Consider the following 17,914-nt stretch of genomic DNA (forward strand, 5'->3'; position numbering starts at 1 on the left):
AAAGAATGGGGTGTCTAAATCTGCCTGGCTTGACACATTTCCTTGGTAGTAAATGTGGAAGGAGAATCTACCATATCTACGGTATCAAAAGGGAACAAAAGTTTCACACAGAGTTCTCAATGCTGTTTTCTTTGTTTATACAGAGAAGAATTTCCCAATGAAATTGTCCACAGCAAGCTAGCCACTGCCTAAAATGCTGTAGACCTGAAGAAATGCCTGCAAAAAAAATGAAGACTCATCATCTCTCCTCTCCTCTCCTCTCTCCTCCATGATGTAAAAAAGATGTTGAGACCCTAGAAAGAGTGCAGAGAAGAGCAACAAAGATGATTAGGGGACTGGAGGCTAAAACATACAAGGAACGGTTGCTGGAATTGGGTATGTCTAGTTTAACGAAGAGAAGGACGAGGGGGGACAGGATAGCAGTCTTCCAGTATCTCAGGGGCTGCCCCAAAGAAGAGGGAGTCAAGCTATTCTCCAAAGCGCCTGAAGGCAGGACGAGAAGCAACGGGTGGAAACTAACCAAGGAGAGAAGCAACCTAGAACTAAGGAGAAACTTCCTGACAGTTAGAACAATTAACCAATGGAACAACCTGCCTCCAGAAGTTATGGATGCTCCAACACTGGAAGTTTTTAAGAAGAGACTGGACAGCCATTTGTCTGAAATGGTATAGGGTTTCCTGCCTGAGCAGGGGGTTGGACTAGATGACCTCCAAGGTCCCTTCCAACTTTTATATTATTATTATTATTATTATTATTATTATTATTATTATTATTATTATTATTATTATTATTATTATTATTATTATTATTATTATTATTATTATTATTATTATTATCCTCTTTCCTTTCTCTCCTCTCCTCTCTTCTCTTCTCCTCCCCTCCCCTTTCATAGGGAGGGGATTTGCTGAATGTGCATATATAGCTTTAAACAGTAGTCAAAGTCAGTAAAAAGAAATGTTTGACCAAACTCAAATTATATGCCGTGCCTAGATGTGCCAAGATCATCTTCAATTTCAGGAGAGAGGGACTTATCTCCAGTCCAGAGCAAAGTGACAGTGACAGTGAATTGATAAGTGTGCAAATCCACACTAGCCAACTGATTTTCTCCCCAGTGGGGAGGGTTGTCTTTTGGCTCATCGTAGTGTTGATGAAGTATCCTTCCCAATGTCACAGTGCTTTTAGTCACCAATAAGTGATTTAATCCCCTGGCTACCTTTAGTGGAAGTTAAATTAAGGCTGCAAAAATGTAATTTAAAGTCTTTCTTCCTTTAATTGTACATAACCACAGCATCTGAATATCTCTGATGTTTGGGCGAGGGGCTGTCCATTCTCTGCAGCCATTGTGTTGTTATTCTCCACCGAAATGTCTTTTTAATGGCTTCCTTTGTATTAATCTGTCAGCATTACAGATATTTCTCCTGCAAATGCAGAAGATCCCAAAAGTAATTAAGCAACATTGCCAGGTCTTCCTGATTCTATTTATTGCCATTAGTTGAATCTATTACACCAGGATGAACAGTTTGTTAACAGCCAACTACACCAGTTATTTTAACACATGGCGGCAATGTCTTGGTAGCATGCCAAAGATGTTAATGAAAGAAAGTAGGATGGGACATGTAAACAGTGTTGTGCGTGGGGGCAAAAATTATATTGTTAACATAAATATTGGTGGTTGGCAAGAAGGATAAGACTTGAAAAATGTGATTGACGTTGGGTTTACATTTCACGGGGCTTTGAAGAAGCAAGACAGAAAGTGTGTTGGTGTTTCTGAACATTGGCGTTGAAAAAGACTCTTGAGAATCCAAAAGACAGCTAAGAAACAAACAAATGGACCATTAAACAAATCAACCCAGAATATTGAGACCCAAATGATCAGGCTCAAGTTATCATATTTTGGAACTTTATGTGAAGACTTGAGAAATCTGTAATGCTGGAAAAGGTGGAAGGAAAGAGAGGAAGAGGGTCAATCAAAATATAAGCCATGGCCCCAAGATCACACATCGGTCTCACAGGCTGAGTGAATGTAGTCCTTGGAGCGCTTCTAAAGTTCCTCACTTAATTGTAACTTTTGATGTGAGGGTGGAAGAATGACTAAACAACTTTTAAAGCGCTCCATGGCAATGGACCTAGGTATTTGCAAGACCGCCTCCTACCAAACACCTCCCTTCGACCAGTCCGCTCCCACTGAGAGGGCCTCCTCAGGGTGCCGTCGGCCAGTCAATGCCGGCTGGCGACCCCCAGGGGGAGAGCCTTCTCTGTGGCAGCTCCTGCCCTCTGGAATGACCTACCCCCCGACCTACGTACAGTTGCGGACCTGCGCCTTTTTCGCCGAGCCCTGAAGGCCCATCTATTCCGTGCAGCCGGCCTGGCGTAGTTTGATTATGTTTCAGTGGGGGTTTTTGTATGGGTGTGTTTTTAGAACAGGCCTGTTATTTAATTCGATTTTAGAACAGAAACTATTTATTTATTATCGTGGTTTTTAGTATCGCCTGTTCACCGCCCTGAGTCCCGTAAGGGAGATAGGGCGGTATATAAATTTAATAAATAAAATAAATAAACAAATGGATACTCAGCAACAGAAGCTCAGTGCATAACCTGGGCAGTCAGCCCTATTGTCAAGAAATCAGGAGTCCAGGCAGTTCAAAGGGACAATGGTTTATTGCAAGCTTGAGCACTCTACAAGGATCTGAACTATTAGCAGTCAAAACAAATTGGTGGCAGATGATAATCAACAGAATTCAAGGTGGGATGGACTTAGATCTCTTCTGGGCATGAAGGGATTCAAGACTTGACAGTGCGTTAGACCTCTGCCTTGGACTCACGCTGGTCATCTCCGACACCTATTCCTGCCATGCAAAGGCTACATATTTGAGCTGCAAAAGTCTGAATGACTACTAGGCGGTTCAAAAAGTTTACTCTTTTTCCATATCTCTTTGACCCATCCTGATCTTTACAATACAGATCTAATCCCCCTATGTTTAACCTAGTCCATGTACCTGGTCCTGATCCCACCACTACACAATTGCAGAGAACGGATCCAAGAACACTATTTGGAGGTTACAAATCCCTGCTCATAGTTTACAAAATGTGACTGGTTTATTGTTAATCCTAGTGCAGGAGAGTATTGGTAGGCTTCTTGGCATCACCAAATGCTTTCACACTAACTAGGCTATGAAGAGGCTTGACCATGCAACTCGTCAACTACTGTGTGGACTCCTCGGCAGATAAATGTAACCAACAAACTGATATTGCATAGTTGAGATATGATAGGTGAAACATGTATAAAAAACTAGTTTTATGTAATAGTTAAAAGCACTGGACTACAAACCGGAAAATTGGCTTCTAGTCCTGCCTTAGCATGAAGTCAAGTGAGTGATTCTGGCCAGTCATTCTGTCCCAGCCCTAGGAAGAAGACAGTGACAAAACATCTCCAAAAATGTTGTGAAAAAAAGGGTATAGATTTGTCCACACAGTTTTCAAGAGTCAAGAAGGCCCCAGTGACACAAAAGGAATAAATGGAGTTGATAAATAATGGCGCATCCAGCATTGGATAACTACCACACTACAACATATACTGGGTTGCATTTGAGAGTTGATGTGCAACAGGTTTTAGAATATGTTTGACAATATACAGTACAATGCCATTTAATATTTGCAGTATTTAATCTCATCCAGAAATGAGCGTGTCCAAAAGAAAACAGAGCACCAGAGATGAAAATGTATTGCCCATGCAAATAATGGAGATATATTTCTCTGCAATATTATTTAAATTAGGAGAATTTGCATGACAATTTCCCTCTCTCCCCATAATCCTTCAGCGTGATGCATCTACTTCATATGACTTTCTAGCTGCAAGTTGTTGAGCATCCACATTAATTGGATTTACTTTCTCTGTAAGTTAAATAAATATGTCTACCAGTGACATAAATGCAGCATACAATATAAGACAAATGGCATGTCCTCAATTATATTTTGTAGTGGCATAGCAATAATCAAATCTGCAACAAGGCCGTGCTTCTGCATTCAGCTGACAAACGGGCAGCGAATGTTTATGTTCATCCTGCATGTTCATTGAAATCTGGACTGGGTGGTGGGAATGGTTACTCATTTGCAAATGAAGCTTGTAAATGAGATGGTGGGAAAGCAAAAGTGTTACAGAGGTTGGAGTCTTCTACCATTCCAAGCCTTGGTTAAGGTGAATTGATAGCATCTTCTATTCACTTTCTTCTTTCAGAGTACAGAGAAGAGCAACAAAGATGATTAGGGGACTGGAGGCTAAAACATATGAGGAACGGTTGCTGGAATTGGGTATGTCTAGTTTAACGAAGAGAAGGACGAGGGGGGACATGATAGCCGTGTTCCAATATCTCAGGGGCTGCCACAAAGAAGAGGGAGTCAAGCTGTTCTCCAAAGCACCAGAGGGCAGGACAAGAAGGAACGGATGGAAACTAATCAAGGAGAGAAGCAACCTAGAACTAAGGAGAAACTTCCTGACAGTTAGAACAATTAACCAATGGAACAACCTGCCTCCAGAAGCGGTGAATGCTCCAACACTGGACATTTTTAAGAAGAGACTGGACAGCCATTTGTCCGAAATGGTGTAGGGTTTCCTGCCTGAGCAGGGGGTTGGACTTGATGACCTCCAAGGTCCCTTCCAACTTTTATATTATTATTATTATTATTATTATTATTATTATTATTATTATTATTATTATTATTATTATTATTATTATTATTATTATTATTATTATTATTATTATTATTATTATTATTATTATTAATTATTATTATTATTAATTATTATTATTATTATTATTATTATTATTATTATTATTATTATTATTATTATTATTATTATTATTATTATTATTATTATTATTATTATTATTATTATTATAGAATCCCTCATGTTCTCCAAAAAAAATATCATGGCCTGTCCAGTTCTTTGGAAATCACATGATTTAGAGTTGCGTAGGCTTAAAAGGTGTCATGAATCATACTAAACATCGTCTTGGAAACTACTGCCAGAAAAATAATCTGGGGTTCCAACTCAAGCTGGGGTTGCGCAAGAATAAATAAAAATGAAATCCAGATAGCTGTGAGGAAAGGAGAAATATTTATTTCCCAAAGCAAAGAGTTTTGCCTTTACGGGCAGCTGCAGAGAAAATGGGTACAGAGACATTCTTTTATAGGGGAGCTTGTCCTGAGTGTGGAAGTGTGTGCATGCTGATTCTAGGGTGACACTTGAGGGGTGTGGGCAAGTGTAAGTGCTGACCCCAGAGAAAGGGTTGATTAAATTAAATGTCGTGGATTGGGTCTCTTCGTTTGAACTGAAAGCATTATAATTGTGTTTACATTGTATTAATTGAGTTTTGTGTGTTTGCTTGTGTGTGTTTACTATTTGAAATAAGTGTTTAATTAATTCTTACTTATCACTAATAATAATAATAAAGTTGGAAGGGACTTTGAAGGTCATCTAGTCCAACCCCCTGCTCAGGCAGGAAACCCTATACCATTTCGGGCAAATGGCTGTCCAGTCTCTTCTTAAAATCTTCCAGTGTTGGAGCATTCACCGCTTCTGGAGGCAGGTTGTTCCACTGGTTAATTGTTCTAACTGTCAGGAAGTTTCTCCTTAGTTCTAAGTTGCTTCTCTCCTTGATTAGTTTCCATCCATTGCTTCTTGTCCTGCCTTCTGGCGCTTTGGAGAATAGCTTGACTCCCTCTTCTCTGGGGCAGCCCCTGAGATATTGGGATACTGCTATCATGTCCCCCCTCGTCCTTCTCTTCGTTAAACTAGACATCCCAAATTCCAGCAACTGTTCCTTATATGAATATGTATGAATAAGTTTAAAGTATTTTGGGGGTTGTAAATCAGTAACTTTGGGGAGACCTGAATCACTTAACATATGATTCCCTATAATATATTTCTAATACAGCCGGAACATTTATAATTTCTTCCCACATTAGATAAAGAAGTTACAGGACATCTGGATCCTCTAAATCAGACATGTCAAAATCGCTATGTCACATGACATCGCACGATGTATCGGAGCTTTTTCCGGCCCATGGGCTGGCAGTTTGACACCCCTGCTCTAAATAATGAAACTGTAGTACAAAAGCTGGAGAAGGATTGACAATGGGAAATCTAGCTTAGACGCAACCAGCAATTTTCCAGTTTGAGGAAAAGAACCTGGAACCAAGTTATTTAATGACATGTCTTCTATACTTGTGTTTTTGGCTCTTAAGGACTTCACATTCTTCTGTCAATAAGGTGAGGCAGAAATGATAATGGTAGCATCTTACTTGTAGAGCACCATAACTGGTAAGAGTCTCATTTTACTCTTCTCACAACCAGGTGAAAATATTTTCCTAAGGATTTTAGAACCCATTCTTAGCGTGGCTCAAAACTCTTGACTATTTTATGATGTTTGTTTTATACTTGGTTTTATTTGGTATAGCATATGTTTTCCGAGCATTAGTTCTCCCACAGTTGGGGAAAAACAACATGACAGCAAATCTGATGGTTATAAAAACAAAGGACAGATGGAGGTAAGCCAGCCCACCAAAAGGAGGGGGCAGCGTAGTCCATTAAGAAGGGCAGGGGAAAAAATGAAATATGGTGTGTGTGTGTTTTGAACATGCTTTCTATATTTATGTTTCTGATATATTTCTGCTTCACTTCATTGGCTCATTGTTCTTTGATTTTTCCAGAACTTACCAAAGTTTTCATTCCTGGCTGAGAGATGAAATGTGACATTTTATATCACAGAACTGGGCAACTGAGAAGAAGAAAAAAAAGATGTATCTCCTAAGCCTAATTCCTAAAGTTAGCTCAAGACATTCTAGATCTCTGGGGAGATGCCCCATATAGCAAATGTGAAGCTGGCAGTTTCTCTGTGATGTATCTTCAAATTGAAATTATCCCAAAGATGTTTTTTTTCACAAGGCAACTGGATTTTCTTGTATTTCTTTGAAGACATTTTGCTTCTCATCCAAGAAGCTTCTTCAGCTCTGACTGGATGGTGGGGAATGGAAAGATTTATACTCCTTACAGACAGCTGGTCACTTGCATTCTTTTAGCAAGTCGTTAGTGCTACTTGGAGGTTTATCTGTGTCCTCAGGGTCACCTGAGTAGTGCAAATGTGTGTGGAGCCTTCTTGGAACTGCCGAAAGGACTGTGTGGTAGACTGGAGATAGATGATGTCGTATCCCTCACTCTTTGTTGAGAGAAGGAGATTCAGTTTTGACATAGATGGCCTCTTTGACCCCACCATCCAGTCAGAGCTGAAGAAGCTTCTTGGATGAGAAGCAAAACGTCTTCAAAGAAAAACAAGAAAGTCCAGTTGCCTCATGAAAAAAACGTCTTTGGGATAACTATGATCTGGATGACTGAGAATCTCCATAGAGTCTTCAAACTGAAGTTATCAGATCTGGGCTGCAGACATCTGGATGACCACTAGATAGCAAGAGAGAGCTCCTGCTGCTATGTAGTTGACTACATTTTGGGGGATCAGATCTAATAGCTCAAGGTTTAATGTGGTGACCAGACCGGACCTGAAATCTTTCTTCCAAACCCAGTATTACAAAAACAACTCAGATCAACTTGTTAGTTCTGGGCAAGGCCCCATGTACAAAATGGGGTTATGCTGCCAGATTTCATCTGCATATTTTTACTGCTCCTTCCCCTGTCCCATAACTAATGTTACCACATTCATTGCAGCCCTCTAAAAGCCCCCAACTGTTGAATTAGCACCGGTTCTCTGGAATGTTCTTCCTCTGGCTCTTTCTACAGTTTAGGCGAGCCTCAATTCAAATGGTTACCCATGACCAAACCTTGATCTGAAACCATTGGGTTTTGCTGATTCCAGTGTGGAATTCATCACAAGCCCTTTGCCATCTGAAAATTACAGACCAGAATTAACAAGTATTTTCAACCATAATGTGGTTGGTTTAGTTTTGGCTTAGAATGTTATCCATATCTGCCTACATATTATAGAGCTGTGGTTTATTGGGTCAGCTATGAAAAGGGAACTCAGGTGAACCCAGTCACACAGTTTGCGGATGGTCTGAACTCGGCTTGTCATACTGTCAGCAAGAGATTTACAGGAGGGTGATTTTGAAACATCACTCCAGGAGATAGTATGTCATTAAACAACATCATTTGTAGTTTTATTTCAACCCTCGTGGAACGTTTTAAATTCTCGCTGTGTTATGCCCTTGCCAAATAGCCTTTGCCAGACCCCAAATCTTTTGAATTCATCTCTCCGAGTTTTGACAGTCTGAAAAGCAATTGTGATGGATGTCTTTTAAAGATGGAAGTATCTTATTGGGACCAAGTCCTTTGCACCCCAAGATCTGATTACCACTGCAGAGATCCCCAAGAAGTCACTTTGCACCCTTTCCAAGAGAGTTTTTTGGCCAGACGTGGCTGCATTTGTGATCTAATTTAATTTCCGCCTTCCTAAAAGCGTTTTGTAGGAGTGAGTGGAAATGTTTCCTGAACTTCTACAGAACTATATATAACCGCAAGATATGATGTTTGCAAATATTTGTGCTGTTCTGGGTAGTTGTTTGGTTGTCATCAAGTTGCTGGCAATCTAATTTTGACTCCCTAAGGAAGGAAAGATTGCTACATAAATGAACATCTTCGCCCACATCCTTCATGTCCTACTGGCTTAATCTGGAGGCAGATCACTAGATTTTATTGACAATTTCCCAAGTTGATGCAACTTGAATATACTGGCTCTGTATTGCGATTGACCTGCATTTTTTAATTAGTGCCAGAATGAAAAGCTGTTTAGACAAGCTAGCTCTTCCTATTTACTCTTCTAAGTTGTGAGGTAATAAACTTCCAGCTCTCCCCTAGTTATTTCGCTCTTTTCTCCTAGCCGGTGTCAATGCCTGCAAGACACTTAATCCTCATTAATATCTAATTTTCTTTTGCTGATGCCTAAACTAAGAACGTCTGAGAGTGGAGAGAGGAAAGAGAGGCTGCAGGGCTATTAAACCTGCCCAACGAAAGCAACCCCTTGATAAGTTGAATTCCAGAGACCGTCCTTATCAATTGGGCTCGCTATGGCAATTGGGAAGGACCCCTGGTGCTGTAAATAATTAAAAGGGGACAATTTAAATAAAAATGATGCTATTTGTTTCGGTCTTGGTATCTCATTTAATATCCTCCTGCTTTGGTATCCATCCTGCAAATTATAAAGTAGCCAGCAACCCAAGAATTTCAGAAAAGCAAAGCCTTTGTTAACAGAATAAAAGAGTTGGAAGGGACCTTGGAGGCCATCTAGTCCAACCCCCTGCTCAAGCAGGAGACCCTATACTATTTCAGACAAATGGCTGTCCAATCTCTTCTTAAAAACTTCCAGCGTGGGAGCATTCACAACTTCTGGAGGCAAGTTGTTCCACTGGTTAATTGTTCTCCCTGTCAGGAAATTTCTCCTTAGTTCTAGGTTGCTTCTCTCTTTGATTAGTTTCCATCCGTTGCTTCTTGCCCTGCCTTCAGGGGCTTTGGAGAATAGTTTGACTCCCTCTTCTTTGTGGCAGCCCCTCAAATACCATGTCACCCCACTCCTTCTCTTCATTAAACTAGACATACATATTTAGAACATTCATATGTTCTGAAAAGATGCTTTTCTGGAGTATTGACTAGAGCTTTGGCAATGCCTGATTCAGGAAATGACGAACAAGCAGGGTTGATGATGGAACATCCCTTCAGACATTCATGCAAATATGACCAAGTGACAAATACTTTGGCTTAAGCACAGTTTGAAAACCCGATGCCTCAAACATGTTTAGAGTTCGCATTCTGATTTTTCTTTTACATATGGACTGATAAACATGCATATTTTTTGTTTTTCATTGCATAGTGTTCACCTCTCTAGTGGCATGAAACCTTCCTGGTTTCGCCTCCTTTCATTATATCACAACAGAAGATATCAAAGGAGAATTCCCTGCCCTGGGTTTTCACAGACTGACAAGTATGAGAAGGCTGCAGATGTGATGGAAAGACAACACCAGCCAATAACAGCCTCCATCACCCTTAAGCATAAAGTGACCTCAAAAATACCACCCTCACTTTCTCTTTCATTGTGATGCCTTTCTCTGCCTGTGTGTCTGTTAAATCCAAATCAAAAAGGAACTTCTTGCATGGAGCTATCAAGGATGAAACTTGGGCAGCTACACCTCTGTGTTTCAACTTGCCTTTAGATTAAAGGGGGGGGAGTTGTTACTTTCAAGTGGTTAGATGGAGAAACGAAACTTCTTCAATTCAGCTGAAGACCGTGAGAGCCTGAAGCCTTGTCAAGGACACCAGAACAGGTGTGGATTTGAAGCAGACGGTTCCCATAACAAAGTGAACTTGTCGATATGGATTACGTAAGACATTGGGGGTTTGGCTGGGAAAATTATTGTTTCCATCTATGAATTGGTGTTGGAACCTCAGAGTTACAGTAGTTGTGCTTCGACAAAACCATGCAGTGTGTTCAACAGACTGTAAGATTTTCAGAAACGGAATGAACCTGGAGTTACAATGAGGAAGGTCTTGTTTTAAATTTTAATTGAGATCAGGGACTCGTTTATCAATCTGTACTCCAATCAGGAACCAGGGCGTGAATGCAGAAAACAGATGAGGGTGCTTGGCTTATGTAAGATTTTTAAAAGCATGACTCACGTCTTCACCCTCTTTTCTTCTCACCTTTTGAAATCAAATTTCCTTTTCACGTTTGCTGAAAGAATGACAAGTAGAATATCGTAGCTTTGTTTTGTGTTGCTTCTTTCCATAGGAACATTAAAAAAAATACATCAAATACTTGTTTTCCAAAGGTAATGAAATCTCCAGATAAACATGGCAATGTTGTTACACGATAAGGAAATTCACAAAATTCTTTTTTTTTTTTAACAAACTGGAAATGCATGGTCAAAAAATCAAGATGAAGCCCATAAAAAGGGTGGGGTTTAAATTGTGTCAGCACAGTTGCCATCCTGACAGTCTTCCCCCCCTTCCCTGTGGTTACCTTTGGAAAAGTGGGGTGCAGGCACTGCAATCACTGAGATTGGGATTACAGTCTGGTTAAAATTACTACCTTGAAGGAAAGCCTTCCATCAAGCCACTTGCTAATTTAAAGCCTTCCATCAAGCCACTTGCTAAACCGAACATTGGGAAGGACAGCCAAGTGGGGGTTTGATTCCGGGTCATGATTGTCCCTAATCTGACAGCTACTTTCTACAATCTTCAACAGAGGGTTGGAAATTGATTCAGTTTGGAGAGATTTCTGGATCAGCAAAACCATTCATTCTCACTAAAGCTGCATTAGAATACTAGAGAAAAAAAGGAAAAGTCTACCAAACTATGAATATTTATCTGTCTCTCATCTTCGTCTGCTTGCCTGCCTGCCTGCCTGCCTGCCTGCCTGCCTGCCTGCCTGCCTTTATTTGTTTGTTTGTTTGTTTGTTTGTTTGTTTGGTCTTTTGTTCACCTGGGGAGATGGCTGGAATATTCAGCTTCACTCCTTTTGGAGACATTAGTACATGTAGCTCTCAAAGGCCGACAAATAAAACCATGGAGTCACTATGTTCACTACTGTAAACTGTAGGAATTAGAACTCTGTTTATTTCTGATTTTACCCAAATAATTCATTCAGGTTACTCAATTTGTAGGACAGCTTATTTGTTCCACCTTATTTTTCTGGGGGGGTGGGGGGGTACCATTATCCTCTCCATGCACAATATCTGGGTTATGTAAACTGGGGATGATCAAAGTTGAAGTCCAGCAAATCTGGAGGTGGGCCAATTGTTAATTAAGCGATGCAACCCAATGGTCAACTTTCCTGTTGTGACATGTAGAATCAAATTTTAAGAGTGCTTCTACTATTTATATCATTTAAAACAAGCATTAAAATATAATAAAAAAAAACCCTCACTGTCAAATCCTGGAACCAGGGAGGGAATAAATAACACAACCATTTTAAAACATTGCATCAAAAAACCCTATGCTGTGTTCCTGAAACCTTCAAAAATACAATCAAATTGTGTTTGTGATGTGATAGAAGAGAAAACCTATTAAATACAAAGCTGGAGAGTAATCAAATCAACCATATTTAATTTTATGTGTAAATAAAATCAAATTTAGTTTTTGCCTCGGTTCCATCTACTGATTCTTGGCATGCAGCCCACAGCATGTCCTTCAGAATGCAGCCTTCAGCCAAAATAATACACCCTTGTAATAAAGCAAGCTTGGCAGAGGAGAAAGGAAAAGTTATAAATAGATACTAGTCATTAAATCTACAGTTCCTTCCATAAAAAAAAAATAGGATCAAAACAAAATGAGTCCACAATCTTTTGTTTAAATAACTTTTGGTGCCATGACAACAAGAAGAAAGGAAATTTGGGCCACCTCTTTCTCAATTTATGGATCTCTCAAGGACAGAATTCAGGAAGATCTGGCTAAAATTAATTGAACTTCCTAAGGAGAAGCCATTCATCACTGGAGTTGACAATGAGGCAATTATTGTGGACCCAATTGTATGCTTGAAATTAAAGCTTTTGAAGCAGTTGAAAAGACCGTAAGTGCATGAGGATAAGGTCACTGGGACGAGGGACAAAAGAGACTGCTTGTTCAGAGCAGGGATATGAGCAAAATTTCATCTGGCAATTTTTAATAGAACAGTCCTAAGTCACATTCATGTGAAATTCAGTGGAGATCAACGGCTGTCTTCTAGATAAATGGAACTAATAAATCCCGTAAATCTCTTGACACTGGCCAAATTGACCAGGAAATCAAAATCTGCAAAGCATCCAGTTGTCTTTTTGGAGGTCAGCATCGTATCTTTTCCAGCTTCCCATTGAATTCAAGCAATTTAAGCCAATCCCATAGTTTTAAAAAATAGCATAATCCATAGGAGCGGGAATCTTGGTGGGTACCAAACCTAGTATCAGCTGATGGGATTTGTAGCTCTTCCATACTCTTTCATGTCCTTTCTTAACCTTTTCAGGAGCCAAAATATCAATCTTCTCTGTGTTTTCCAATGTCAAGAGGGTTACCTGAAGGACATAAGAATTCTTGCAGAAGGGGTGGGAAGGGGTGGGAATTCTTGCAGAAGGGGAATCAAACCAAGTCCATAAACCAAGCAAGACATGTAGAGTCACTTCTAAGAAGTTTCTTATTATTTCTCATCTACAGCAGAAATCTCGCCAAACTAAAGCAACTACCTGCATCATAACAGATATACTCTGAAAATGTCTAGGGCAGGGGTAGGCAACCTCGGCTCTTTTATGACTCATGGACTTCAACTCCCAGAATTCCTGAGTCAGCACAGCTGACTCAGGAATTCTGGGAGTTGAAGTCCATGAGTCATAAAAGAGCCGAGGTTGCCTACCCCTGGTCTAGGGAGTCTTCCTCCCAACCAAACTCTCTAAACTTTGCTTGGTACTCTGGAATGCAGCCCCTCCCTCCTGGGAATTCAGACTACATTCCACCACATCATCTTAACAAAGGAAAATAATCTATACATGCCCCTTTAATCTACTGTTACATCTATTCTCCTACTGAATTTCATCCTTTTTTTCTTAACTTAGTTTCCCATTTACCTTCATTGTTTCTTTCTTGGGCTGTGTTTTCTTTTTCCAAGTTGTTGTCACCGCATCTTGTTGCTGGCCCCTTCTCAAGGTCACTCTTCTAACCTCCGGGTCAATCTACTTGATTTATGTATAGAAATTATTTGGGAAGGTGAAGTGAACGGAGAGATCGATTTTTTTTTTAATGAAATGTATGCTTTGATAGAATTCTTAAAAGCTCATTGATCATTAATTCCCAGAAGTTAGGTTTCTCCCAACTGATATTGCGATAGTGTGATTTAAGATGACCACAAATGCATTACCACTGGATGTTGTCCAATGCATATGGTATCTCAGGAATCTTCTTTGCCAAAATGGCCTCATTCAGAATTTTGAAGCTTAGATATTGTAGCCTTAGATGTGTAGCGTTTAAACAAAAGATGCAATTTCCATGCCATCTGGACACCAGGCCCAGCACAGCATATTATCAGTCAGTTGGCATATGAAGGGAAAAGCAGATTAAGCTACTTACTACATTTTCATTCTTAAGGCATTACCCAGCAAGCTGGCCAGCCCGAAATTTGTAATTGGGATAGATTTAGTTAGCCATATGTTAACTTTTACGTTCTTTTGCATTTAGTTAATGCTTTTGTCCATTCATATGGTTTTTTGTGCGTATGTACACATACGCGCACATTGCTTTTTAATATACATTTTGTATAGGCTGTTCCAATATTTGAGGGATTCCTACAAATACGAGGGGGGTCAAACTATTTTCTAAAAACACCAAAAGGCAAGATGAGAAACAACAGGTGGAAACTAACCAAGGAGAGAAGCAAACTAGAATTAGGAGAAATCAAACGATGGAACGGCTTGCCTTCAGAAGTTGTGGATGCTCCATCACTGGAGACTTCCCAAAAGATACCGGACAACCATTTATCTGAAATGGTATAGGGTCTCCTGCCCAAGGAGTGGGTTGGACTAGAAGACCTCTGAGGTCCCTTCCAACTCTGTTGTTCTATGTTTTAAGTCAGTGGTTCTCAACCTTTTTAATGCCGCGACCCCCAACCGGTCGTAAGTCGAGGACTAAACCAGTCGTAAGTCGAGGACTAAACTGATCGTAAGTCGAGGACTAAACCGGTCGTAAGTCGAGGACTACCCAACCGGTCGTAAGTCAAGGACTTTCCCTGCCCGGGAGCGCCACACATGGGTGGTTCCGCCCCCTGCGCCGGCCGAGGCGTAGCTGGCAAGTGGCAGAGATGGAGCAGGCCGACCACCAGCTGGCCCAGCTCAAGGGAGGTAAGGCACCCGCCGGAAAAGGGGAAAAAAATGGCGGACAGCCTTGCTTGGCGACCCCCGTGAAATGGTCGATTGACCCCAAATGGGGTCGCGACCCATAGGTTGAGAACCGCTGTTCTAAGTAAATTTAAAATTTACAGAGTTATTTCACCTATGGAGCCATACTCTCACAATTCTCAGCCATTCTTCCAAACTGGGAATCAAAGGACTCACCCAATAAAGGACATATAAAATCAGTCCAGCCATTGACACATAGAGTGACAGTCCAGCATATTTTGAAGGGGTGTAAGAGTGAGAATATAAACCTTGTGGGTACCTTGCATTTGCCACCTGATAGTTTGGCTGGCTGCCAAGAGGGGCACCTGGGCTGAATGCCAGGGGCTATTTGGCTAGACTGGCCAACACAGCAAACAGCTTAAAAACTTTTTGCCTGTGACTGCGTAACATTCAGATCAGATTCAAGGTCCTGCTTTGTTTAGGGCTTCCCTTTCACACAAATCAAGGAAGCGTTGGCTTTTCTAGGCTGGAATTGTCCTTGGTCTTGAGAAGATAAGAAGTAGAAATTAAATTCTATTTTTAATGGACAGCCAGACCTATACATTATTAAACTGAGAAATTTAATAACTTGAACCAATTGCTAGATATGTCTATAAATGTTTCTATATAGTCTAGGTCAGTGTTTTTTCTTTTTTTTAATTGAAAGTTTTATAAAATTTTACAATATAAATCCCCCCTCCCCCCGAACCCAACCCTCCATCCCTCCCCCCCTCCTTCCCAGAGCCAATCACAGGATTAACAATAAAATAATCATGATCTAACTAATATTAATCAACTATTAATCTAACAAATCTATAACTTCCTTTAACGCTCTTTTAAAACAAATATACAGTTATTAAATACCATCAAATTAACATAGTTGTAGTGTTTTTTCTAACTTGGCCATTTTAAGCTGCGTAGATGTCAACTCCCAGAATTCTATAAGTATGGATATTACATAATTATTTCCCAGATAGGTAAATAATTCTAAAAATGTGCAAAACCTCATTATAACAAATCCATTTGACAAAGCTTTAACAATTTGATACAATGAATCATGATGCACAGCAATTAGATCAACTGTGCATGTGTAAAAGATCCATTTTCTAAATCTTACTAGGAAATTGAAACTATCTGCCTTGCCAAATAAAATTGGAGGAACAAATCAAATCACTGAATCAATTTGGTTTTCTTGATTAATCCTGCAAATTGCATTGGCCCTCATTTGCAAATCCATAATGCCTCTTTTCTCACACACCTCTCTTTTTCCCACATTAAAAAGTATAAACCAGCTGCAAATTTGTAAGGGATCTTTGGGGCCAAAATAGGGCCACCTAAAGCTGTGAGTTGAAATAAACTGAGTGTTTGAAATAGAACTGACATGGTCCAACTAGAACTGAGACTTCCTAGAGACCTTGCAGCCTAGTTAATAATTTCACACTTGGGTTTAGATTTTGGAACTCTCTCAATATAGATCAACTCCTAACCCCTGTCAATGACACTTGCAAGTGCAGAACTTATGCCCTTCAAAATGTTATTGGGGGTCTCCATTACCAAAAGTCTAGCTAGCATGCCTAATCAGAAATGATGGAAGTGTAGTCTATCATGACTGGAAAATTGCATTTTTTCCACCTGAGCTATAAATATTAACAGTAAAAGCAGAAAACTGTTTTCGTGTTCCCAAGTATGGCTAAACTGGATTGAGGAAATGGGTCACAAAATTAAATCCTCTTGCATCCTTTAAGTCTTGGCCATATACTAAATCTTTGCACACTCCTCATAGAAATCTGCAAGAATTTTTGTATTTATCTCGGCTGTATGTTTTAATATACAGATAAATCTCCTGCCTATAGATCAAGCTGAATGCCAAAACTGGAATTAATGTGGGAGATTCAGACTGATCCAGGGAATTCAACCAGATTGACGTCAAGTTAACTGGGGAGATCACTTCGCTCAACTTTATTTCCAGAAGGAATCCACAAGGAATCTATTCTTGCTTTGTGGAAAGAATGAGGATGTATAAAGAATCAGCAGGAATTGTCTTGCAATATTATCATTTTTTCTCTGTCAGAGACTCACTATTTCTCAGAGTAATTGCCATGCCTATGTTAGATATGAGGTGATTACATCCAAATCCCAGAGCCTGCATTGCCGTGTTAACTCTAATTATCAAAATGAAGAGACAGGCATAATTACTAGCCAGCTATTGCGAATGATGTCCTTATTGAATAAAGACAATTTCCAGATATTCCTCATGATGCAGTCTTCAGGCAGTCTAATTAACTCTCACATACACATATTAGAATGTTGGCTTTGGATGTTTGACTCAAAGATCCCAAAACATGTTCTCAATGAAGAAAAGTATATATTTTGGATCCTTTATTATTCTAAGTTGGGCTCAAGGACCTTCTGGAAAATACCACACAGTAGTATTACATACATAAAACTGGGCAGGGCTTCAATTGCCCTGTTGTGGCTGCCATCTTGACTGTTTTACCACACTCTGCAAAAACCCTTGATTTTTGTATGGTATCTTTCTTTCTTTCTCCATCCTGTCTTTAATCCCCTGTCAAGGAGAAGGAAAAAGAGAAGGAAGAAATGCAGAAGGAGAAGAAAGAGAAGGTGAAAAAGGAGAAGGGAAAGGTGGTCTTTAAAACAATATTTCCTGAAATGGCCATGTGGACTGCTTCTATGGTGACCATCTTATAGTAGCCCCTCAGAGTAGCTGGTGGGGTAAAAAGTTGCTGTGGAGAGCCACGTGCTTAGATAGCCGTTCCAAACTCTAAATCTGAATTGGATTTGGAGGCTAGCGGAATTTTCCCAGCATCGAATAAGAGAACCGGTTGTTCAGGTATTTGAATTCCACCACTGGTTGGATACCTCCACCTTTGAGGACTGCATCTCTAATCTTACTCTGTTCAAAACCTTCAAGAATAGACCAAATCCAAATCTAAATCTAAACTTGTTCTCTCTCTCTCTCTCTCTCTCTCTCTCTCTCTCTCTCTCTCTCTCTCTCTCT

This window comes from Protobothrops mucrosquamatus, unplaced genomic scaffold (genome assembly GCF_001527695.2).
Source record: "Protobothrops mucrosquamatus isolate PMUCROS unplaced genomic scaffold, P.Mucros_1.0 scaffold659, whole genome shotgun sequence".
Classification (NCBI taxonomy): Eukaryota; Metazoa; Chordata; class Lepidosauria; order Squamata; family Viperidae; genus Protobothrops; species Protobothrops mucrosquamatus.